Source organism: Ranitomeya imitator, chromosome 9 (assembly GCF_032444005.1).
Source record: "Ranitomeya imitator isolate aRanImi1 chromosome 9, aRanImi1.pri, whole genome shotgun sequence".
NCBI classification, from domain to species: Eukaryota; Metazoa; Chordata; class Amphibia; order Anura; family Dendrobatidae; genus Ranitomeya; species Ranitomeya imitator.
The window spans coordinates 19,537,422-19,563,276 of NC_091290.1; the positions used below are offsets into that span (position 1 = coordinate 19,537,422).

Consider the following 25,855-nt stretch of genomic DNA (forward strand, 5'->3'; position numbering starts at 1 on the left):
ATGGCAGTCAGGCTACCTCTGGTGAGCACATGGAGGGCTGTGCGGCCCTCCAAAGAAATGCCTCCCCACACCATTACTGACCCACTCCAATCCGGTCATGCTGAAGGATGTTGCAGGCAGCAGATCGCTCTCCACGGCGTCTCCAGACTCTGTCACGTCTGTCACATGTGCTCAGTGTGAACCTGCTTTCATCTGTGAAGAGCACAGGGCGCCAGTGGTGAATATGCCAATCCTGGTGTTCTGTGGCAAATGCCAAGCATCCTGCACGGCATTGGGCTGTGAGCACAACCCCCATCTGTGGACGTCGGGCCCTCAGACCATCCTCATGGAGTCAGTTTCTAACCATTTGTGCAGACACATGCACATTTGTGGTCTGCTGGAGGTCATTTTGCAGGGCTCTGGCAGTGCTCCTCCTGTTCCTCCTTGCGCAAAGGCTGAGGTAGCGGTCCTGCTGCTGGGTTGTTGCCCTCCTACGGCCCCCTCTACATCTCCTGGTGTACTGGCCTGTCTCCTGGTAGCGCCTCCATCCTCTGGACACTACGCTGACAGACACAGCAAACCTTGCCACAGCTCACATTGATGTGCCATCCTGGATGAGCTGCACCACCTGAGCCACTTGTGTGGGTTGTAGAGTCCGTCTCATGCTACCATGAGTGTGAAAGCACAACCAACATTCAAAAGTGACCAAAACATCAGCCAGAAATCATTGGTACTGAGATGTGGTCTGTGGTCCCCACCTGCAGAACCGCTCCTTTATTGAGTGTGTCTTGATAATTGCCAATAATTTCCATCTGTTGTCTATTCCATTTGCACAACAGCATGTGAAATTGATTGTCAATCAGTGTTGCTTCCTAAGTGGACAGTTTGATTTCACAGAAGTTTGATTTACTTGGAGTTATATTCTGTTGTTTAAGTGTTCCCTTTATTTTTTTGAGCAGTGTACAATGTCCTCTATATGCAGACAGCTGGATACACGTTACAGTTTGTAAAAAAAAAAAAGTATTTTATTGTATTTTTATAGGGAGGTATATGTACTACTTATAGGATAGGTGTGTTATACGGGCTACAATTACTACACATTATATATATTTTAGTTTCCAGATTACCCATTGTAGGGTCATCACTAGGTTTTCTTTCTTCCCTAACCCTATATCTATATATCGAGGCCAAAGCAAATTGACTTGTTGGTGTCCTCCCCGCCACCCCAGCACCCTGGACTCAAGATTGGGCCTTTATTACCTGTACTGACTGTATATAAGGGTCTTAGTATCGATCTTATTTGCTGTTCAAAAGGTTTGGGTCTCGACGCCTTTTATTGTCCTTTCTATAAAGAGGTCACCATTTTTATATGTGCTGGTACGATGCCACAAGTATCTCTCTTCTGACAGTATACAGGAATCTCAAGGAAAGCTCTTCTGGAAATGGTAGACTTACAAAACTTGCAAATTCTTCCAGATTAAATGCAGTTTTTCTGGGTATAAACTACATTAAATTGATCATTGATCTCTTTTCTCAATACACCATCCAGCTCAGAACATTCACCTGTTCCCTTATAATTGCTATGTGGGCCATGGCTAGCTGAGCACGGCTGCACTGCCCTTTATTATTGGCAGTGTAAATTTGCACAGGGATCCCCCTTCCTCTCTATAGGGGTACAGACGTCAGTACCAGGAGGGCTGCTTTGTTTTTAATGTCTTCTATCTATGTCCCTGTCCTAGGGCTTTAAGGAAGACAAGGAGCCTGATGGATCAGACAATTACTTTCTCCAAAAAAGAGACATCAGTTTGGAAAGAAAAAATAAAAGGATTGCTAGGAAGTGGGACTATTATCAATATTTACTATTTTATATATATTTACATTATAGAAAATATTTAAAGTACACAAAACATCATGAATGCTAACATCATGTAACCAATGGCAGAAAAGCACCAAAAAAATTGCATAAAATATATAAAAATATACATATGCAAAATACATCAGTGCTACGGAAGAGAAAAAGTAAAACAAGAGCCCTATATGTGGATGCATTGTTTGCCCCATTATATATAGGAAGTAGTCTGGGGTAAACTTAAAGGGTTAATGTGTGGTGCTTAACTATGTAAAATAAAATCATATAAACTAAAACATCTGAAAAAAAAAAAGTTTGTCATGCTGTATACAAAAATTAAGAAAAACACAAAAATAGAAATAGATGATAATTTAAGATAATGTGTATATATATATATATATATATATATATATTTAAAAGATAAATGTATATATATATATATATATATATTTATTTATTTAACTCCCCCCTGACTGATCTATGAGTCTTAGATGACCAAATACCTGCAAAATATGAGCTAATAACGTGATCACTTAGTCTCTCAGATCCGGATATAGAACAAAACCTGGCAGGTTTGGGGTTAATAGTATACATATTATACATGTACTGTTTATTGTAAAAAAAAAAAATTCTAAATATGTGCCCCTCTTCTGGCATGTCTCCTTCCATCCCAGTCTAGCTGAGGCTTAGCTCTATATTAGCCATTTTTGCTCCAGAGAAGGGTAAAGTGACTCTGCGACCCAACAGGGTAAAGACTAGATATTCATCGGACCATGGACTGTGTGGAGAAGCCCCAGAATCCGTGAAATCTGTCTCTAACCCAACATATAAACCCCAGGCGATGGCCACAGACCCACAGACCCTGGCATTGACTTACCTCCTGACTTCAGCATTATTATTTTCCATTCTGATTCCTGGTACATAAGAAGGGCCGAAGTGCTAACCCAAGGGGTATTAACAAGGAGATTATTATCTAAATGCTGAAGTCAAAGAACCAATGTGTCAGTCGACTATTTTCTCTTGTATCGCAATAAGATATAGCTTTAGATTTACCTGCAGTCCCATGTAAAATCACAGGTTACCTAGTGTAAATCAATTAGCGGAGCCTCAATACTATTCCATCCCATGTATTAGGCTGGGGCTGCTCTCTTGGGGAAATAGTTTCAGAATTCACCTAGCTGACTATTGGTGATGGACAATCATCCAGGTGAGAAGTTGGGCTGCCATATTATATCATTGTGTATGTATCACATGTGGGTTGTAGTTGTCCTACGCGCTGCTCCTAAATCCGTGCACAAAGGCATTCTAGGCAGCCATCCACTACAACAACCCTGCAACAGAACGCCGGCTCTGCTGGATCTGCTATTAGTTATATGTAGACTGCGCTCACTCATTTAAAAATACAGAATAATATATATTTATAGTATATAATCAAAAGAATGGAAAAATGTAATTCTTCTCATCATTGTATATGATAGTACGTGTTGAGTGGACATGATACTGCCTGAATTAATCCTACTAGGAAAAACGTAATTAAAAATGAACTGTATATAGCATGTAGTATACCGCAGCCCTATAGATATCAATAATGGGGCGAAACGTTTTAGTAGTCTGACAGATACAGTAGCTAATATCTGTGTATAATGTGTATCTGACGAGTCTCAGCTCTGGAGAAATGTGACATAAAGCCATGATAATGGGGGTTAGATGCTTTCTGAACTTCCCATTGAAGAACGCTATAGTCAGCTCAGATGGCTGATAACAGAAGAGCAATAGATTGTCTGGATTGCACAACAAGAGTGGTGGCTGTAGACATCAGATTGTTGGCCGATGCCCCCAAACTTGTCAAACATCTGATGTCTACAGCCGGCCGGGGTATAGAAAACAAGAGCTACTTACCTGCTACAGTGCGCCATGGCGCTGGGTGCACCCTGTGCTCACTGTACACATGGCCTGCGCAGGGCTCAGAGGGGAATTTGGCTTTTACGAGAAGGTCCTGAAGAGTGGGAGAGATATGAGTGCTTGTCAGAAATGTGCTTAAAGGTCATTGTTACCCAAAAATGCATAATTGCTTTACAATCTTATTCTATTTTTACCAGTCTTTAAAGGAAACAATCCTCCCTTATTTTCAGGAAAATTAATCTCCAAACCCCGGCCTGTGAATGGATACATGTAGGTAAATGTCGTCCTGTTCCTTTCTGTATCGCTCAGTTAGTAAGTGCAACATCACAGGACGGTATCCGTGTATCGAGGCCTGAATATATATACTCCTCTTCCAAATATTGATACTAAGAATCCATTAATGCAAACATCTACATTTGTAGCTATTACTATAGAGGGAAGTCCCACATAGAGCCATTGCCTTATATTATATCACTATCAAACTGAAATATGCCGTATATTGATATACAGGCTGCTTTATACAACGTTTGTATGGTAAAGAACAATGCTGAAATTAGAAACCCAATGTTTCCAATGCCAAATAAAGAGCTTTATGATCCTATCTATTATCTATCATCTGTCATCTATCTATCATCTATTATCTATCTATGATCTATCATCTATTATCTGTCATCTATCTATCCCATATCCATCTATCATCTATTATCTATCTATCTATCTATCTATCTATCATGTATCTATCATCTATCTATTATCTATCATCTATCATCTATCCCATATCTATCTATCTATCTATTATCTATCTATCATCTATTATCTATCTATCTATCTATCTATCATGTATCTATCATCTATCTATTATCTATCATCTATCCCATATCTATCTATCTATTATCTATCTATCATCTATTATCTATCTATCTATCTATCATCTATTATCTATCAATCTATCTATCTATTATCTATCTATCTATCATCTATTATCTATCTATCTATCATCTATTATCTATCTATTATGTATCTATCATCTATCTATGATCTATCTATATATCTATTAGCTATCAATCATCTATCAATCATCTATCTTTATCTATCTATTATCTATCATACCTAAATATATACAAGGGCATCACTCCAAAGTCAAATGATTTAAAAAAAAAAAAAAAAAAAAGATTTTAATTAGGCCATGCAACATTTCGGCACAAAATGGCAGAGCCTTTCTCAAGCAAGAATTGCCATTTTGAGCCCAAAATTCTCCTGGGTTAACTAAAATCCATTTTTCATAATCTGATTTTAGCGAGATATGCCCATTTTTTTGGAGTTTTCCATATGTAAGAGATGTTTGGTGATTACCTTGGAGGCTCCATTTTGTATGGAAAAGGTATGCTTTTATTTTTCAATTTCTATGTGTATATATTGATTAAAAATATTATACTTGCAAACATACACATATATTGACAGCACCTGAAACTAAAGAGTATCAGGATATACTTTAAAAAGTGTATACAGGACCAATGTTACAAAATGCTACCTGTATATATGGACATGATATAGACAAGATGTATACACAGATGTCCAGTGATAAATAATGTCCACTACATATAGGACAGTATCTCAATACTCAGCAAATACAGAACAGATTCTATATTCACGGAGGACGGTACCTTCTGCTATCCCTGTACACAGAGCAGGGGTATGTACGGTATATCTTACAGGTACTATAGCAAATACCTGCTTCATTGAAACATATATTACTCCCATACAGGTTGCACACAATAAGCACAGTTATTAGATCCAGTATGCAATAATTAGCTGACACATAAGCCAATGTATGTAGTTCTGGATACCTGGAAACTTCCTTAAAAATCCAAATGTCTCTTATTCAGTCACCCTGCAGTACTGGATGTGCCCAACCATGTAAGTGTAATTCTTCTTCAGCATTAGGGGCACCTTACAGTCTGTACATAACACCTCACCTGTACATGTTCCCACAGCACGGTCCTGGAGGAAACTCATCTTGGATATCTTATTCCTAAAACGACAAGAAGACAGAGGCCATGACACACCCTGAACACAGCGGTAGCATAAAGCTGCACATCAATATGACCCAGACCTGCACCGAACATAGATAGGCAGTAAAAAGCAACGGAAACATATAATATAACCAGATCATGAAGTACAAGAGCACCCATTGGATGAGAACTCAGGAGTGATCAAGAGTAAAGGGCCATAATCATCATCAATGGCATTAATCCAAGTATAAGTAGTTGTATCATATGACCTTATATACAGGGAAATGATATACAGTGACCAAGGTAATGTGGCATCATCATCATCAATGGCATTAATCCAAGTATAAGTAGTTGTATCATATGACCTTATATACAGAAAAATGATATAGAGTGTCCAAGGTAATGTGGCATCATCATCATGATCAATGGCATTAATAAGTAGTTGTATAAGTAGTTGTATCATATGACCTTATATACAGAAAAATGATATACAGTGACCAAGGTAATGGGTCATCATCATCATCATCAATGGCATTAATAAGTAGTTGTATAAGTAGTTGTATCATATGACCTTATACACAGGAAAATGATATACAGTGACCAAGGTAATGTGTCATCATCATCATGATCAATGGCATTAATCCAAGAATAAGTAGTTGTATCATATGACCTTATATACAGGGAAATGATATACAGTGACCAAGGTAATGTGTCATCATCATCATCATCATCATCATCAATGGCATTAATCCAAGAATAAGTAGTTGTATCATATGACCTTATATACAGGAACATGATATAGAGTGACCAAGGTAATGTGTCATCATCATCAATGACATTAATCCAAGTATAAGTAGTTGTATCATGTGGCCTTATATACAGGAGAATGATATAGTCATTATATGTGAGAGGGTTCAATAACAAATACATTGACTATCTGACAACAAAAATGGGGAACACTTGGACTGAGGAATCTGAGAGCAAACAGCAAATGGCAATGGCAGCACTAACCTATTCCACCTCCCCACCTATATATATATATATATACACAGCATATATACAGTATATAGTAAACAGGAGCCATGCTTCAGACTACTGCTCACATCATCGTCTCTGCCACGTTGCAGCAGCTGATAGTCTGGACGAAGGTTCTCACTACCAGAGCCATTACCTCCGATCTCCTCTGCAGACGATGCCCAGATATATAGGCACGACCCCCACTCCTGCCCACTGTCCATGACTTGGTGACCTTCTTAGGTCTTTATAGAAGGTCTCCCTCTTCCTTATAGCTGCAACTTTCTAGCTACAAACTTAGTCCTTCCAGACAAGGGAATCCCCTGGAAGTTGGAGACTCTTCATAGACCCCAGAAGAACAGATGTTCCTCGTGTCTTCCTCCTGTTACACTCTAACCACCATTAGCATCTCGGGGGGCTCTGGACACAATAGACCCCCAGGACCAGAGAAACATTGTACGATCCCCCTGCAGTGATTAGAGGGGACATTCTGGGGGGGATCCTTCTTATAAACCACATGTATCAAGCTGCCAGATTCCCCAAGCCTCCAGTGATCGCCCTTCCACCATCCTCGTCTGCAGACGCACCTAACCATGCGCTGGAAGGTGAGTCGTGACTTCCAGTGCGACTGCAGCAGCAAATCTACAGGTGACGAGGAAATCTGAAGGAATCCCTCTTCCGTGTCCCTCTAAACCCCTAAAATGGCCATAAAGGCTTAGGACTACTCCCAAATGATCACTAATACCCTAAATAGCACTTACAGTATCGGCAGATCTAACCAGATGCTCTTCCAACCTGCGACTTTATCTTACGCGATACAATCTCGAGCGCTATTCTTGCTTTTCCTCACTTTTCACTCCCACCTGTTTGTCCCTCTTTTCCTCTATTTGCAGGTACAGTCTTTTCCCCAATAGGAGTTTTGTCTTTAGAGAATCGATAAGTTTTCGTCGGGCGATACAGGATTCCTGTGCAGTGTAAGCGCAGACAGTAAAGCCACGACTGTCGCATCTTTTATACTGGGATCTATGATCTTTGGGCACAGGGGTCTACATATTAGAGGACAGTGGACCCCAGATTATCTCCAGTTAGGAGAAGTTGCATATATATAGTATAGGCTGTATTGGAAGTCCACACTCCTGTGTCTTTTAGAGACATTGATTCCAATTGATTGTCTATGGGGAGGGGTGTTTATAAATATTAATCGCCTTAGATTTGGGGGTCAATATTAGTAGCATAAAGGGGGGACATGGTGCAGGGGTCAGAGCACTGTAATCAGCGCCTATCCCTATATGTATATAGTCATATCTGCTGTCACTTTTATCGATCCCCACTTTCACTGATCTCCCCTTATATTGGGCAGTTTAATGATTGATTACCGATAGATCAATGCTGTAAAGTTTTCTGTGCATTTCCCTAGTCGGGTGGAAGTGAAGCTATTTTGCAGCCCCCGACGCGTTTCCGAGCTCTATCGTCGCATTAACCATTGACCTGCTGGAGCCACAGACCCGTTTTCTATTGCTCCCCAGACTGGTCTTCTATTATCGGCTCTTTAAGTCGCGATCTCGACCCTCCATTCATTACAAATCGCGACAGAAACAGCCGCCCCTGCTCCGTGCGCCGCGTGGATGAATGAAGCTGGTGCCGAGCCGGAGGGAGCACGATGTTCTCCACGCTCGGAGGGAGGAAAAGAAGGACTGCAACTTTTCTTTTTTTTTGCTGAACTTTTATTTGGCGTGGAAGGGGCGCGGCACACAAAGGGTGAACTGCGTTATTGTGCGCCCACCTGCCGGTCCCAGAAAAGTTGTAAGAAGTCATGGAAAGTGGCCATGGTTTGAAGGAACCTGTGGAGAACTCAAGGTTTTGGGGTGGTTGGGTGGAGAGGAGACATGATGGGTGTGACTTTGAGGGGGGTGGGGGCGTCCTGGGATCTTGAGGTTTGTTGGGCAAAGTTTTTGCCGAAACGATAAGATTTTGCAGAAGTGGTGTGTTGAGTTGATCTTGGAGGCTATGAAGAGGTGGTGGAGTCTTGGAGATGTTCTTGGAGATGTGCTGAATTGAGAGTGGTCTTAGAGTAGTGTTTAGTTTGGGGTGATGATCTTGGAGAAGTCTGGTATTTTTTGGAGAAGTGTGGAATTGAGGGTGGTCTAGGAGAAGTGTTGAGTGTGGTCTGGGATACCTGTGGAATTGAGGGTGGTCTTTGAGGAGTGTCGTTTGGGATACCTGTGAAATTGAGGGTGGTCTTTGAGGAGTGTTGAGTGTGGTCTGGGATACCTGTGGAATTGAGGGTGGTCTTTGAGGAGTGTTGAGTGTGGTCTGGGATACCTGTGGAATTGAGGGTGGTCTTTGAGGAGTGTCGTTTGGGATACCTGTGAAATTGAGGGTGGTCTTTGAGGAGTGTTGAGTGTGGTTTGGGATACCTGTGAAATTGAGGGTGGTCTTTGAGGAGTGTTGAGTGTGGTTTGGGATACCTGTGAAATTGAGGGTGGTCTTTGAGGAGTGTTGAGTGTGGTTTGGGATACCTGTGAAATTGAGGGTGGTCTTTGAGGAGTGTTGAGTGTGGTTTGGGATACCTGTGAAATTGAGGGTGGTCTTTGAGGGGTGTTGAGTGTGGTTTGGGATACCTGTGGAATTGAGGGTGGTCTTGGAGAAGCGTTGAATGTGGTCTGGTAGAAGTGTTGAATTGAGGGTGGTCTTGGCGAAGTGTAAAGTTGAGAGTGGACTAGAAAAAAAAAGTGTTCATTTGAGGGCGGTTTTGGAGAAGTCTTGTTTTCTTGGAGACGTGTTGAACTGAGGGTGGTCTTGGAGAAGTGTTAATTTAGAGGGGGTGGTCTTGGAGGAGTCTTGTATTCTTGGAGAAGTGTTGAGGGGATGGTCTTGTATTCTTGGAGAAGTGTTGGGGGGTCTTGGAGAAGAAGTGTGGGGGGTGCATACACATAGTCGGGGAGGGGGCTGAGCACAGGGCGTTCTCCCTCAGAGGTCGTCGTGGGTGCAGGTCTCAGATTAGGAGGTCACTGTGGTCTCTTCACTGCTGCCGGTGAATGCGCCCTCCGCGAATGCTTTTTGGGGTAAGGGCTTCCCGGCTACGTATTGACATACAGCAAGCCCAGACCGCAAAAAGATTCGAGAAGGACCTGATCCAGCTCGTCTTCCAGCAGCTCCGGCGCTCCGAGCCCCCTGCCGCCCCCAGCCCTGCCATCCGTCCCTCCGGGATCCCGGCGCCGGGCACCCAGCACCAGAGTCCGCGGACAGCTCCCCGCTCGCCCCAGTGTGCAGAGACCGCAGCCGGGAGGAGCGGCCGGCGCTGAGCAGAGGCGCTGCGTAAAGAGGGAACTCTCCCCCTGAGCGCTAAATAAATACACCGCAGCCGGGCCGCCCATTGGCTGCCACGAAAACCGTCATCCGCCAATGGAGACGAGGCTCACAGCCCATCTTCTGTTCGAAAGGGGAAGAGAGAAAACATTTCCATCTCCCAATTATTCCACAAACCCTCCACGAGAGAAGATAGTGCAGGGGCGGGTGGTGTGCCCCTTTATCCGGCCAGGAGGAGGAGGAGGAGCAGCCCCACTGGAGGAGGAGGAAGAGTAAGTGCTCCCCTTTAAATCCCCACAAAAAGCAGCTGCACCCCTTTAATAGCCCCAGAGCTCACCTTTATAAACCCATAGGTGAGGTCAGTGCGCCCCATTTGTGGACCCCCAAAGCATGCTAACATTTTAGATAAGGAGACCCCTTTATAAGCAGGGGGTGGTCACTTGTCGGCTGCTCCTATGTGCACATTCTATTCTGCTATTTCTCACCCACAAGGTCATTAAGGGTGTAAAGTCAAGGTACCGAATCCCCCCCCCAAAAAGAGCAGCCCCCCACCAACTTTCCCCATAGACAGCCTTAACCCTTTCTGCTCACACCATCACTTATTAATGATCAATGGGACTGGAACTCCTCATTGTGGAGTCCTATGAATTAATATACATAGAAGATCAATTATTATGGCAATATAAATATAACAATGGGAACACACAGATTAAACATCCCCCCCCCCCAGTGGCCACTTACTTGGCAGGTGCGGGTCCTCTGCAGATTCCAGAACAGTCCACGACCCTCTTGTCCCGGCCAGGTGTGTATATAAGTTCCTGCACTGAGTGGGAGGGTCACGATCTTCTAGATTCCTCCCCCCCCCCTGCCCTGTGTGGATCTGGTCTCATTGGATCCATTGGACGCTGTCCCAGCGCAGAGATCCCCTCTTATTGGGGGCTGTGGTGGGCTACCTGCTGCCGGAGACCCCCTCCCTCCTTCCCTCCGCTCATTGGGCGCCGGGGCAGTCACGATTCTCGCTCACTCCGGGTGAACGGTGACTGGAGCGGTGACGCAGGCAGCCGGCATTACTCACGGATACAGTCACGACTTGGAAATCCGCGCTGTTTTCACCGACGTTACCGCCGCCATTCAATGATTATTTCATAGGATCCCGGGCGTGTTTTCTGGGTCTTATCGAGAATGGCTGCGATTAACCCCTTAAAGGCAGGGAAGAAGGCAGACCCCCCCCCATCCCCATTAAAAAAAAATAATAATCACTGAAATAAACCTTGTGGGGTGCGGATTTTGTCGGATTTGTGTCTGTATGGGTGCAGATGTATAGATGCATGTGTATAAACACACACACAATGCGCCCCCTCTGTCCCTCGGTTTGGGGGGCTGCAGGCTTCCCCTACACGTGCTGCTGCTGCTTTAGACTCCGATCCGTTTGTAAATACGACCACGCAGCCCGGAATCTCAGCAATGCACACAGTGACATCAGTGGGTGGTCGGGTTTTTTTTTTTTCCTTGCAGAAAATTCCCATCCACGATGCGCTCCCTGTCTGTGCAGAGCTGCGACCCCCCTTTTTATCCGGCTCCTGTTGTCTCGATCGTCTCGGTACCTCGGTGGTCTTATCAGGGTTCTGTCTGCTGTCATTAACCCCTTCCAAGACGAAGAAGGGGGGGAAAAGGTAGGGGGGGGGGGGGGCAAAAAAATAAATACAAATCTGTTGCATTTTGCAATGAGATCCAGGGGATCCTGCCTTGGTGCTGAGGGGGTTAAGGACGCCAGATGCTGCTCCATCCTCTGATTACTGATTTCTGGCAAAAAAAAAAAAGAAGCCACAGGAGCCTCGGATGGAGGTTTGGGCAACGCGGATTCTTCTCCGGTATTGCAGGAGGCCACCACCAAAATCTGGGAGTTCCACAGGCTAAAATCACTGACACCAGTGGCTGCAGGAATGGGGGGGGGGGGGGGGAGTCACAGACATATATATATATATATATACTGTATATACACACAGAGATGCACACTCACTCTGCATCTTCAGGGACCAGAGTCTTAAATAGAGAAGAAAAGAGGTGGGAGGAGGAGAGGATCTAAATAAAGCAGCCTCCAGTACCAGGCGTTCAAATACTAGGCGGGAAGATAGAGCTGCTGGGAGAGGATGAGGAGGAGAAGCCTTCACCTGGATCCCGGCATCTGAGGCTTCTCTTCTCCAGTCTTCCTTCTCTTTGCATCGTTGCTTGAATGGTGTAAGCCCAACAACAGGAAAAGCTCCACTGTTGTCTTCAGGACCGCTCAGCACCAGAACTGGGATAAGAACTAGGATCAGAGTGCTCAGCACCAGAACCGGGATCAGAGCTCAGCACAAGAACTAGGATCAGAGTGCCCAGCACCAGAACTGGGATCAGAGTGCTCAGCACCAGAACTGGGACCAGAACTCAGCACAAGAACTGGGATCAGAGTGCTCTGCATCATAACTGGGATCAGAGTGCTCAGCACCAGAACCGGGATCAGAGTGTTCAGCACCAGAACTGAGATCAGTGTTCAGCACCAAAACTGGGATCAGAGTGCTCAGCACCAGAACCGGGATCAGAGTGTTCAGCACCAGAACTGAGATCAGTGTTCAGCACCAAAACTGGGATCAGAGTGCTCAGCACTAGAACTGGGATCAGAGTGCTCAGCACCAAAACTGGGATCAGAGTGCTCAGCACCAGAACTGGGATCAGAGTGCTCAGCACCAGAACTTGGATCAAAGCTCAGCACCAGCACTTGCAGCTCCGGGATCAGAGCTCAGCACTTGCAGCTCCGGGATCAGAGTCAGCACTTGCAGCTCTGGGATCAGAGCTCAGCACTGAAATGCTCCGGGATCAGAGCTCAGCACCAGCACTGGACAGCTCCGGGATCAGAGCTCAGCAGCAGCACTGGACAGCTCCGGGATCAAGAGCTCAGCACCAGCACTGGACAGCTCCGGGATCAGAGCTCAGCACCAGCACTGGACAGCTCCAGGATCAGAGCTCAGCACCAGCACTGGACATCTCCGGGATCAGAGCTCAGCACTGGACATCTCCGGGATCAGAGCTCAGCACCAGCACTGGACAGCTCCAGGATCATAGCTCAGCACCAGCACTGGACAGCTCCGGGATCAGAGCTCAGCACCAGCACTGGACAGCTCCAGGATCAGAGCTCAGCACCAGCACTGGACATCTCCGGGATCAGAGCTCAGCACTGGACATCTCCGGGATCAGAGCTCAGCACTGGACATCTCCGGGATCAGAGCTCAGCACCAGCACTGGACAGCTCCAGGATCAGAGCTCAGCACCAGCACTGGACAGCTCCAGGATCAGAGCTCAGCACCAGCACTGGACAGCTCCAGGATCAGAGCTCAGCACCAGCACTGGACAGCTCCAGGATCAGAGCTCAGCACCAGCACTGGACAGCTCCGGGATCAGAGCTCAGCACTGGACAGCTCCTGGATCAGAGCTCAGCACCGGGATCAGAGCTCAGCACCAGCTCCTGGCTCGGCAGCGCTTCTCCTCTTCTCTAACCAGGGATCTTCATTTGCAGAAAAAAAAAAAATCTGTAAATTCCGTAGAAATAGGAATATTCGCAGACTCCAGAGCGCCGGCAGTCAGTAGGGAAGAGAAGAAAATCTGCAGCTTCTATCGATTGTGAGCTTTAATGCTGGGAGATTCCCATTTCTCCTCCTAGAATCCCCCTCTCCTGACATTGGACACATTCACTACCCAGCCCTTCTCTATACAACACAGGATCAACAACAGCAGCAAAATAATAATCACCATCAACAGCAGCAGAATAATCAACAGCAGCGATGCAAGATCAGGGACATGCAAACAATTCACAGCAGAGATACAAAGTGTATGCAGGTACATATATATATATATCTCCATATAATAGCAGGGTGCACGGACAACATGACTTACCGTGTCTGGGAATCCTGTGTCTACAGAGAAAGAGACTGACAGTGAAAGGGAGAGAGAGAAAGAGGGAAAATCCGACAATTAATACAAGGGCTAAAAATAAGCCTAAAAATGTGAAGTTCTCGGCTCTGCTGCTGCCGGGGCTCTGCTGCCTGCGCTGCTCTTTATACCAGTGAAACCCTCGGTCTATTTCTGGCGCACAATCAAAACCCTGATGCTATTTTTAGCCTGAAAAAAAAAAAAAATCCACACACACATACATTCTGCACACACACACTCTGCACACACACACATACATTCTGCACACACACACATACATTCTGCACACACACACATACATTCTGCACACACACACACTCTGCACACACACACTCTGCACACACACACACTCTGCACACACACACATTCTGCACACACACACACTCTGCACACACACACATTCTGCACACACACACTGCACACACACACACTGCACACACACACTCTGCACACACACACTCTGCACACACACACTCTGCACACACATTCTGCACACACACACACACATTCTGCACACACACACATTCTGCACACACACACACTCTGCACACACACACATTCTGCACACACACACTCTGCACACACACACACATTTTGCACACACACACACTCTGCACACACACACTCTGCACACACACACATTCTGCACACACACACTCTGCACACACACACATTCTGCACACACACACATTCTGCACACACACACTCTGCACACACACACATTCTGCACACACACACTCTGCACACACACACTCTGCACACACACACATACATTCTGCACACACACACATTCTGCACACACACACTCTGCACACACACACTCTGCACACACACACTCTGCACACACACACATACATTCTGCACACACACGCTGCACACACACACTCTGCACACACACACATACATTCTGCACACACACACACTCTGCACACACACACACTCTGCACACACACACACTCTGCACACACACTCTGCACACACACACATACATTCTGCACACACACACATTCTGCACACACACATTCTGCACACACACATACATTCTGCACACACACGCTGCACACACACACTCTGCACACACACACAGCAGAGGGGCCATCCCCTCCATGCAGTTGATACATTGTTGCAATATTCGCTTGATCCTCTCCCTGCCTCCGCTGTCTCTATAGCCTCCTCCTGTTCTGCCTGTTGCAGGCAGCACCATCATTCTGGGCTGTTTATTTACCGGGATTATTAACCCTTTCCCTGGGCGCTCGGCTGCTATCGCTGGCAGCCTCTGTCCTGAGATCCCCTCTCTCTGCATTGTGTGTGTGTTGTGTATTTTTTTTTTCTCTTCCCTCCCCAGTATTTATATTTGGAGCTGAGAGGTTCTATAAATGGATCTTGCTTTCTGGTGGGTGAGTTGTGGTATTTTGGGAGGGAAGTCCCAGTAATCCACTACACCAGGGATGCAGGGTGTGATGGAGGAGGGTGGGGGGGATTAGGCAGTGCACATTGCAGGCAGCCTGCATCCAACCTGCTTCCCCCTCTGGAAGCTGCGTCAGTCCCGACCATTGACGTCACTGCTCAGAGTCCCCTCTTCAGGGAGAGAGATGAGGCTGAGCTCAAGATGGCTCTGGATGCAGAGGATCCCTCTACAGAAGGGGGATCTGCCCAGATTTATTTATTATGCTTTGCTTATATAGCGCTATCGTATTCCGCAGACCTGCGCTTCATCCGTTAGATTTGTAAAGAAAAAAAACATTCTAGTCTCCCAGGGTGACGCAAAGACCAGATTCTATGGCGCTGCCTCCTGCGCCCACGCACTGCACTCAGACGCCCACGCAATCGGCACCGCACAGATTCCCAGACTGTGAACATCGCATCTCCCTTCTTGTTCCCAAAACACAAACAAACATTCTCGGCTCCAAGATCCGCCATATGCCCCGACTGCACAGGAGGCATTGGCACGGGCACTCCGGGGGCCCACATGCAACTATCACATTACCCTCATTCACAAATGCAGCTTTCCGCTAGATTAGAATATTCTGGGCAGTTTGTTAAATGAATGACGAGATGAAATCAAGTGTATTGTGCCAACGACTGCTCATATAGAGGGTCTACCGGAGGATTCCCCGCCACCCCGGTGGGCCAGTCCGAGCCAGTTGGGAACACTCAGGGCTAGGTCTATAAGGGCAGAATATTTTCAGCCAACAAAACATCAGATCGCAACCGGACCAATTTTATGCACATTTTACATTTTTTTTTCAGTGAAAAAAAAAAGTCTCCACATGCCAGAGCTTTATCTGATCTTCCGATCACACTCGGCCATGCAAGCAAGTCAACGAGAGCGTGGAAACCATCGGACTGCACTCAATGGCATCCGAGTGCAGTCCGATTTCCACGGCCTCACAGGATGGAGAAGAAGGCGGAGAAATTGTTTTCTACATCTTCTCCTCATCCGAGAGAACAGGACACACTGTGATCACACTCTGATCAGAGAGCGATTTATATAATCGGGTCGATTCTAAGAGAAAATACACGGCCGTCTGCACCTACTCTAATGGAGAGCCATAAGACAGCAGCACAAGGAGTGGATGTTCGACAATGACTAGTGATGAGCGAACACGCTGGGATAAGGGGTCATCCCACCATGCTCGGGTGCTAACCGAGCGACTTTGGCGTGAATAAAAAAATATGTCGGAGCCCCCGCGGCTGTAGAACAGCCACGAGAAATGAAGGTGCAGGGACTCAAACAGATTTTTCCAGCACGCTGAAGTCACCCGGCTAGCACCCGAGCATGGTCAGACAATATCTTATCCGAGCACGTTCGCTAATCACTAGTAATGATCTTAAATGCAAGATTAGCATCTCATTACCTTAAAGAACCCAAAAATTGTAAATATATATATATATTGCTTATATAAGTCACATATATCTATGCAAATATTGCTGGAGGTTCCTAGCATTGGACGTATGTATAAAGGGAGCGGCAGAGAATTTTTGGGGACATTTTGCAGTAATCCCAGCAAAGAATCCTGGGGTCATCCTCTTCCCAGCCAGAAATGGCTAAAAGTATATTTTCTGCAAGGGTTTATAAGGGTCCTCCCCAAAAAAATAGCGTTAATAATCTGTCTTTAAGACTCCCATTAATAAGGAAATTGATAGGCAGGGGGTATAAGATGTTAGACTTGTAACAATGCAAGATTGATGGCCTATCAGAAGGCAATCAATGCATTGGCTCCGAGACCCCCCTATAAGGCGACCTTTGATTACAGGAACAGCCTAAATTGCGTCTTTCCTTATCATTGACCCCTTTCTTAGAGGTGGACCTCAAATGATTCCGATTATTAAGAAAAGATCATTTTATTACAGGGCATCACAGGAAAAGTAGAACTTTTAAAAACATTTTTTTTTTTTTGCGGTTGTAGTTAATAATAATCTTTATTTTTATATAGCGCTAACATATTACGCAGCGCTTTACAGTTTTTTTCACACATTATCATCACTGTCCCCCGACGGGGCTCACAATCTAAATTCCCTATCAGTATGTCTTTGGAATGTGGGATGAAACCGGAGTGCCCGGAGGAAACCCATGCAAACACGGAGAGAACATACAAACTCTTTTGCAGATGTTGTCCTGGGTGGGATTAGAACCCAGGACCCCAGCGCTGCAAGGCTGCTGTGCTATCCACTGAGCCACCGTGCCGCCCGTGGCATGTGGGACCATGCCGCGCAGTGACGTCACATCAATGCGCGTCCTCAGCTCCAGATTTCATGGTTATGCAGTTACCCCAAGTGGAGCAGATGGTGATCTACGTTAGTACATAGTAAGAATAAAGCATTTTGTACATATTTACAACAGGAAATCATTTCTTCTGCGACACATTGTGCACATTTAATGGTTTCCAGCACAAAGGTTTCTTCAGAGAGGCCCAGTTTGGATTTCATGTTGGTCGCCAATAATTATACCGCTGCATACTATATGTAAAAAAAAAACTATTTGGATAATATGTGACAAACACCAATGATTTAAATAATTGCCGAAAAGTATTTTCAACATCCTACAATTCTCTGGGAAAACACTTTTTCTTCCTCAAACGCGTAGGTTGCCTTTTGGTCTCGATCACCGCAGCACCCGGAACTCAAGTTTTGGAATGTGACACCAAGCTGCCGTGTGAGCGCCGTCCGCCGCAGCGCCTTATAATTTAAGGACTTGTTGCTCACCGTCTTCTCCACCTCGTTCCTGGACTGAAAGAATTTTCCTAAACATTAAACTTCAGCGATTAATACTATTAGCAGAAAATGAATAGAATATTGAGGTTAAAGTCTATAAACAAACACATATGTATCGCGGATTGTTGCAGAGCAGTTCTGCAAGTCTCGTGGTTTTGCTCCATACACATTATCTGATAGGGTTGTGTGTAATCGTTGGACGGGGAAAACATTCCTTGGCAAATATTTAAATAATTGATCTGTCACATATGTGCAAATAGTTACTTTACATAAAGCATGTGGCACAAGTATTTCACGCATGCGATGGATTCATTGACTATTTTGCAGCATTTGTGAATAGATGGAAGCGCCAAGTGTGCAATGGTGTAGAATGAAAACTCATGATATGGTTACAGGGTCCATCACCAAATAGTGGAGTACTAGAAAATCTTGGGGTTCAAAGAGAAATTGTTTATGTTGTCAAAAAATATAAATATCAGCCTTAGTATACTGGAAATTGTCAAACATCGTTATAAACCATAATCTATTCTAAGTTCAGAATCAGAAATGTTATACAACTGTGCAGCAGAAAACAACATGTTGGTCAAAGGGACGACATAAAGGTGTGCGTGTAACATATATACTATTAGAAGGTTTATTAAACGGAATCCGTCACCCCTTTTTTTTGATTTGAGATAAAAATATAGTTCAATTGTGCCTGAGCTCTGCATTAAAGCAGTACCTTTCATATTCCCCGATTCCCCACCTTTGCTGAGAAAATACCTTTGTAATCTCTCCGTTTTCGTATGTAAATTACCCCGGTCTGATGGGCGGGGCCTATTCTCCGTTTCTCCCCACCTCCTGCCTTGCTCAACACATTAATTTATCTTCTTTCCCGCGTCAGCTTTGTTTTTCTGCGCCTGCGCATTGAAGTGGCCTCTCACGCGTGCCCAGTATGCATTGTCCAACAGTGGGAAAAGCATAAAAATCATTATTGCGCATGCGCCATTTTACATTACTTTCTGTGCCAGAAAGGGGGCATAGAACGTAATGAAAAATGCGGGCGCATGCGCAATAGTGATTTTATGCTTTGCCCACTGTTGGTCAAAGCATACTGCGCAGGTGCTAGAGGCCAATTCAATGCGCACGCGCAGAAACTGTGCGGGATCTGTGCTATTCACACGCCGAGGAGCGGGGGGGAGAGACGGCGAATAGGCCCCACCCATCGGACTGGGGTAATTTACATATGAAAACAGAGAGATTACAAAGGTATTTTATAAGCAAACGTTCGGAATCGGGGGATATGAAAGGTACTGCTGTAAAGCAGAGCTCGGGCACAATTGACCCATATTTTTATCTCAAATCGAAAAAAGGGGTGACAGGTTCCCTTTAATTACATCTAACGAGAAAGCAAATAAAGACTAAAAATCAGCAAGGATGACTCCATGTATCAACGACAATTTGTAAATACATTTAGTTATTTATCTATACTGATCCTGAGTTACATCCTGTATTATACTCCAGAGCTGCACTCACTATTCTGCTGGTGCAGTCACTGTGTACATACATTACATTACTGATCCTGAGTTACATCCTGTATTATACCCCAGAGCTGCACTCACTATTCTGCTGGTGCAGTCACTGTGTACATACATTACTGATCCTGAGTTACATCCTGTATTATACTCCAGAGCTGCACTCACTATTCTGCTGGTGCTGTCACTGTGTACATACATTACATTACTGATCCTGAGTTACATCCTGTATTATACCCCAGAGCTGCACTCACTATTCTGCTGGTGCAGTCACTGTGTACATACATTACTGATCCTGAGTTACATCCTGTGTTATACTCCAGAGCTGCACTCACTATTCTGCTGGTGCAGTCACTGTGTACATACATTACATTACTGATCCTGAGTTACATCCTGTATTATACTCCAGAGCTGCACTCACTATTCTGCTGGTGCAGTCACTGTGTACATACATTACATTACTGATCCTGAGTTACATCCTGTATTATACTCCAGAGCTGCACTCACTATTCTGCTGGTGCAGTCACTGTGTACATACATTACATTACTGATCCCGAGTTACATCCTGTATTATACCCCAGAGCTGCACTCACTATTCTGCTGGTGCAGTCACTGTGTACATACATTACATTACTGATCCTGAGTTACATCCTGTATTATACTCCAGAGCTGCACTCACTATTCTGCTGGTGCAGTCACTGTGTACATACATTACATTACTGATCCCGAGTTACATCCTGTATTATACCCCAGAGCTGCACTCACTATTCTGCTGGTGCAGTCACTGTGTACATACATTACATTACTGATCCTGAGTTACCTCCTGTATTATACTCCAGAGCTGCACTCACTATTCTGCTGGTGCAGTCACTGTGTACATACATTACATTACTGATCCCGAGTTACATCCTGTATTATACTCCAGAGCTGCACTCACTATTCTGCTGGTGCAGTCACTGTGTACATACATTACTGATCCTGAGTTACATCCTGTGTTATACTCCAGAGCTGCACTCACTATTCTGCTGGTGCAATCACTGTGTACATACATTACATTACTGATCCTGAGTTACATCCTGTATTATACCCCAGAGCTGCACTCACTATTCTGCTGGTGCAGTCACTGTGTACATACATTACATTACTGATCCCGAGTTACATCCTGTATTATACTCCAGAGCTGCACTCACTATTCTGCGAGTGCAGTCACTGTGTACATACATTACATCCAACTTTACTGGACATTAATACAAATGTACAGTTAGTTTTCCATATGACTACTGAAAAGATGACGCTGTTGAACATAAGCTTTGTGCCCACATTAATTATAAAGAGGATGCTGTGGGATTTCAGCTCTGAAGCCTGCATAGGTGTGAATGCGTCTCTAGATCATTATACAGCATGTCAGTTATAATAAGTAAGCAGTAAACTACTGCATGAAGGAAGAGGCTGTACAACATTTGGAAAGTGGGACATCTCCTATTTTTTCCTGAAAGAGTGCCTCTGTTGCTTGTAGGCTGTTTTCGGTATTGCAGCTTATATCATCTCAGTGGGACACCGCACATAGGATAATTACGCTCATTAAAGAGATTCATGTATGTAAACTAGCTCTCCTCCGGATGGATGAAAACTACTCTGGTTTGCCCAACATGAGATCGGTTTCTTCCTTTTGGAGGAGAGATCATTTGCTTTCTGCCCAAAATTCATTCCGGCTTTGCAGTCACTTGGTCGCCCTCTTATTGACACCAGAGCCTCATCATTCCCTCCACTTTACTGCAGGTGATCACACTTACCAGTCGTCAATAATGACGGATTATCAATCACATCAATCCGCCGCTGTCGTCTGTGAACCAAAATGGTAAATATTATACCAGGGATATTTACTTTTTGCCTTATACCCCATTACAGGACTCTATCCCTTTAACAGGTTGGATTAATAAACCCCCCCAATAACCCCTCCAAGATTCGTCCATGTCATGATAAATATTGGAAACGACTTAAACATTACGTATTACCACATCAGCCCTGGTCAGGTTTAAGCAGGACCTTATTTGGGGGGGGGGGGGGGAGGCATCGTCCAGAGGGGTCAACACCCTCCAAACAATAACTATTGGCCCCAACCCACCGTGGGAGAAGTCAGTGCCTGCGTCATACCCATTCATACCAGTTAGCGCTTTGTATTTTGTGCTTTATTTGTTGGGTCCTATAGTTTTTGCATTTTATTTTCTGTAAATATTTACGTATATTTATTAAACACATACATAGATAGATACACTTCTCTTATATCCCCCCCCACCCCAGTGCTGCCGCCTCAATCTTTGTGGCTCTAATTTGTTTTATATTTATTGTGACAATTAAATAAACATTGATACATTTGTTACTTCTGGCAACTTTGTATCATTTTTATGCAGTTGCTACGTTTAACTGAAGAAGATAAGACGGAGGGATCGGGGATCATTAATGTCTAACGGGCGCATGCAGCATATGGACACCACATGCGATCAGTGGAGACTGGAGCGCCCCTTTAAGGTTTGGGAGCCACAATGACTTTTGATTTGCCATAAATTGCGGGATTACCACGACTTAAGCCCAGAGAACATAAAGTCACTGACTACTCATGACAAATGTAAAAACTGCGACCATGATGGAAGTCTTGTGGCTCTTGGGTCATTGTATACGAGTCGTTGACAACCAAAAGCCACCATTGAGCCTGATCCTACAGCAGAAGGTGACGTTTCCCCTTTTCTGATCATCCGACTGTGACAAACATCATAAATACATACATATAGTGGTCCATTTTATTAATATAACAGGACAATCATCCAATTCCAGGAGGAATATTTATTGCTGACCCAACTCTTGGTATCGGCAGTCCACCACCAGAACCGCTCTAATGGCGCCACCTATTGGCCCCTCTGCAGAGCTGCATTGGGTTAATATCCAACCTCAAGGGACATCACAGCGAATCCGTCTTACCTGGAGGAAAGTCCCAACAGACTAAGCTAGAAACCTACGGAGAAAGAAGAGGAAGCAGAACAGTGATCGGCGGCTCTGCTCGCCAAGAGGTTCTGGGGACAGCAGAGAGAGAATCGTAAGGCTCTTACATTGTAGGGACATTGCATGAAAGGTGGTTCCCCTGGAGTAAGGGTACCGTCACACAGTGCAATTTTGATCGCTACGACGGCACGATTCGTGACGTTACATCGTCGCTCAATTATCGCTCCAACATCGTAACGCTATAGGGATTGCAAATTTGTAAAAAAGGAGGACAAAGTTCTGCACGGATACAAGTCGTCTGCATGGAGCTTACAGAAATGCATGCGCTTCCCATCAAAACAACCCCGTGAAGATGAACTAAACGGATTTTCAATCGTTTGACTTCTGCCCAAGCGAGAGTATAAGACTAAAGCCACGGTCAGTGTTTGTAAGACAAAACCAGGAGAGGAACAATCAGAGGAAAAGTATAATAGACGCACGTCACCACTTCTGGATTATCACCCACTCCTGTTTTCGCCTTACAAATACTGAACGTGAGAATGCGGTGAGGGTTTGTGTATTGCAAGAGTTATTTTTTTAATGGTCTCAACACTCCAATTAATCAATACTAATTATTATATGGTTTTAATCGGTTTAATATATAATATATATATATATATATCCTTACTTTCAGGGAGTGTAGCAGAAGGTCATTTGTCATTAGTAAATGATCAGTTATTTGTCGTTAGTAAATGATCAGTTATTTGTCGTTAGTAAATGATCAGTTATTTGTCGTTAGTAAATGATCAGTTGTTTGTCGTTAGTAAATGACCGGTTTAAGGAGGTTTCTTCCTGGCATTCCAATGAATAATATCAAGGTGTTTAACTGAGATACATTGAACAGTATAAGACATAAAAGAGGATTGGAACCTCGGGGATGGGGGAGATTTGGAGGGAGAGACATACAGAGATGGACACAGCCTGACGGATTTCTACTTTGAGAATCTAATGTATGAAATATGTGATGCACATGTATTTATTTTACTTTATTGCTTATGTGTTATTTGAGTCACTGCTTATTTATTATCTTTTATTAAGTAAATTCAATTTAGTTCACTCAATTCTCGTGTGAACGTTTCTTATTCGTCACAATCATTGAATCCGTCACAAAAGTTTGTTACAACTGTTCACAGCCTAGGCAACGTTCTCTGTACAATGTATCAGTGCAGGTAAAATGGAACAATGTCGGCACCTGATCTCAAGATGGTCACAATTGTATCAAACCTGGAACTTTTACGCCTGCTTTAAGTCTGGATGTAAATGAGGGTTCCATTCAATGACGGCAAGAAAAACTGTCGAAAAAATTGTGAAAAACTGAAACACAAAAGTCTATTGGGAAATTGCCGAAACTTTCTCACTGCACCGTGATTGAGCTTTATTAACAATTAATTAGCAGTTACCGAGTCCTTCAGTCTCCCAGAGAAATGACTTATACAAGGTTTTACCTGTGGATTCCCCGCGGATTTAGTGCAGTTTTTGTGCGGATTTCGCCTGCGGTTTTACACCTGCGGATTCCTATTTAGGATTAGGTGTAAAATGCTGCGGAATCCGCACAAAGAATTGACATGCTGCAGAACATACAACGCAGCGTTTCCACGCGGAATTTTCCACAGCGGATTTGGTTTTCCATAGGTTTACATGCTATTGTACAACGCATTGAAAACTGCTGCGAATCCACAGCGTTAAATCCGCAACGTGTGCACATAGCCTTAAAGGGAATATTCCCATCTTCATATATATGGATATTTTCAGATAGAATTTGTAAAAAGAAGCACTTTTACAATTTACGGCTTATTAAAGTTTGCAGCCGTTTTTCAGATACCAACAGTTATTCTGTTTCCATCTTGTTACCTTAGAGACCGACCACTGCTGTCATCTAGCTTGTAAGCATTGCACTGAGGCGGACGGGGATTAGAAGACATCTGTGCACTCCAGTAATCTTGACCAGCTTCGGAACAATGTGTACAAGCTCGATAGAAAAGAGCGGGCAAGTACTGCTCCCGTTGCGCTGTCTAGCAGAGGTGGTCGGCCTCCACGGCAACGATCTGTAAACAAAAAAAAAAGTTAATATCTCAAGAACGGATGCAAATTTTAGTAAGCAGTAAATTGCAAAATGGCTTGTATTTATGAGTTCTAACAGGTATGATAGAATCTATGAAGATAGGAATAACCCTCTAAATAAAAGTTGGTAATAGACTTTATTTAACGGTTTAGTGTGGTAGACGATGGAGGAAAGAGGTCACAAGAGTATGACAAAGTCTGTGTAAGTTCAACTTCATGCGCATCTGATACTTTGATATTGGAGATCTCCATTTTTTCTGTTACAGAGGCAACATAACATACGGTAGTTACCATTTTATCTACCTGCAGCCACCACTAGGGGGAGCACACCACTTATGGAGATAGAATTTGGCTCCCTCTAGTGGTGGCTGCAGACTCATATAATTTTATCCTTTAGTTCTGTGTCTATGCAGAGGGTTTGGAGCCGTGGCTCAGAACGAACCCAGTCTCCTATAAAGATATATTATGAAATGAATCCACACGTAGCTTATAACAGACAGTAATATTATTTTATGCTGTGTGAGAGTCTGGCCTAAAGAACAACACTCTTATGGACTGGAGATCAGAAGTCACCTTGCAGATACAATCTACACACCGGCAGATTTACGGATTAGTTGGCGACTTGGCGCCAAGCTGTATGTTTTATCACAGGAGGGTAAGTACTCTCATTGAATCTTCCTATGGATGATGGAAATACAGTACTGACTCATTAGAATTTACCCCATCCTACAAGCTGAGCACAGAAACAATCCTCCATATCTGAATGAATGTGTCCACTCCTATAGCGATTGCAGCAAGTCCAAGGGCTCGTTCCGTATTTTCAGTCTGAGATCTGTCCGTGAAAATTGGACAGCGCAGGAACCAATGTTATTCAATGGACGAGGGTAAAAAAAAATACACAAAAATAAAAAAGGATGCCACGCGGAGCCACAGTATAATACCCGATTTATACTGACACATTGTAATTTAGTCACAGGAAACTGTAAAAGATTAATAGC

The 25,855-nt window shown here is 44.2% G+C and overlaps 2 long non-coding RNA genes across 3 annotated transcripts in view; one reads left to right on the plus strand and one right to left on the minus strand.

Annotated features, from left to right (window-relative positions):
• The window catches only part of LOC138648880 (uncharacterized), a 102,380-nt gene extending 88,269 nt beyond the window's left edge, over positions 1-14,111 (minus strand). For both annotated transcript variants that reach the window (XR_011315211.1, XR_011315212.1), the window contains exons 1-3: positions 13,996-14,111; positions 5,707-5,762; positions 3,728-3,824 (exon numbers count right to left, since the gene is read on the minus strand). This is a non-coding gene — a long non-coding RNA (uncharacterized lncRNA). The remainder of the gene's footprint in view (positions 1-3,727; positions 3,825-5,706; positions 5,763-13,995) is intronic.
• LOC138648881 (uncharacterized) overlaps positions 1-23,852 on the plus strand; it is a 400,375-nt gene extending 376,523 nt beyond the window's left edge. Inside the window, exon 2 of the long non-coding RNA XR_011315213.1 lies at positions 22,172-23,852. This is a non-coding gene — a long non-coding RNA (uncharacterized lncRNA). The remainder of the gene's footprint in view (positions 1-22,171) is intronic.
• Positions 23,853-25,855: the final 2,003 nt, after the last annotated feature.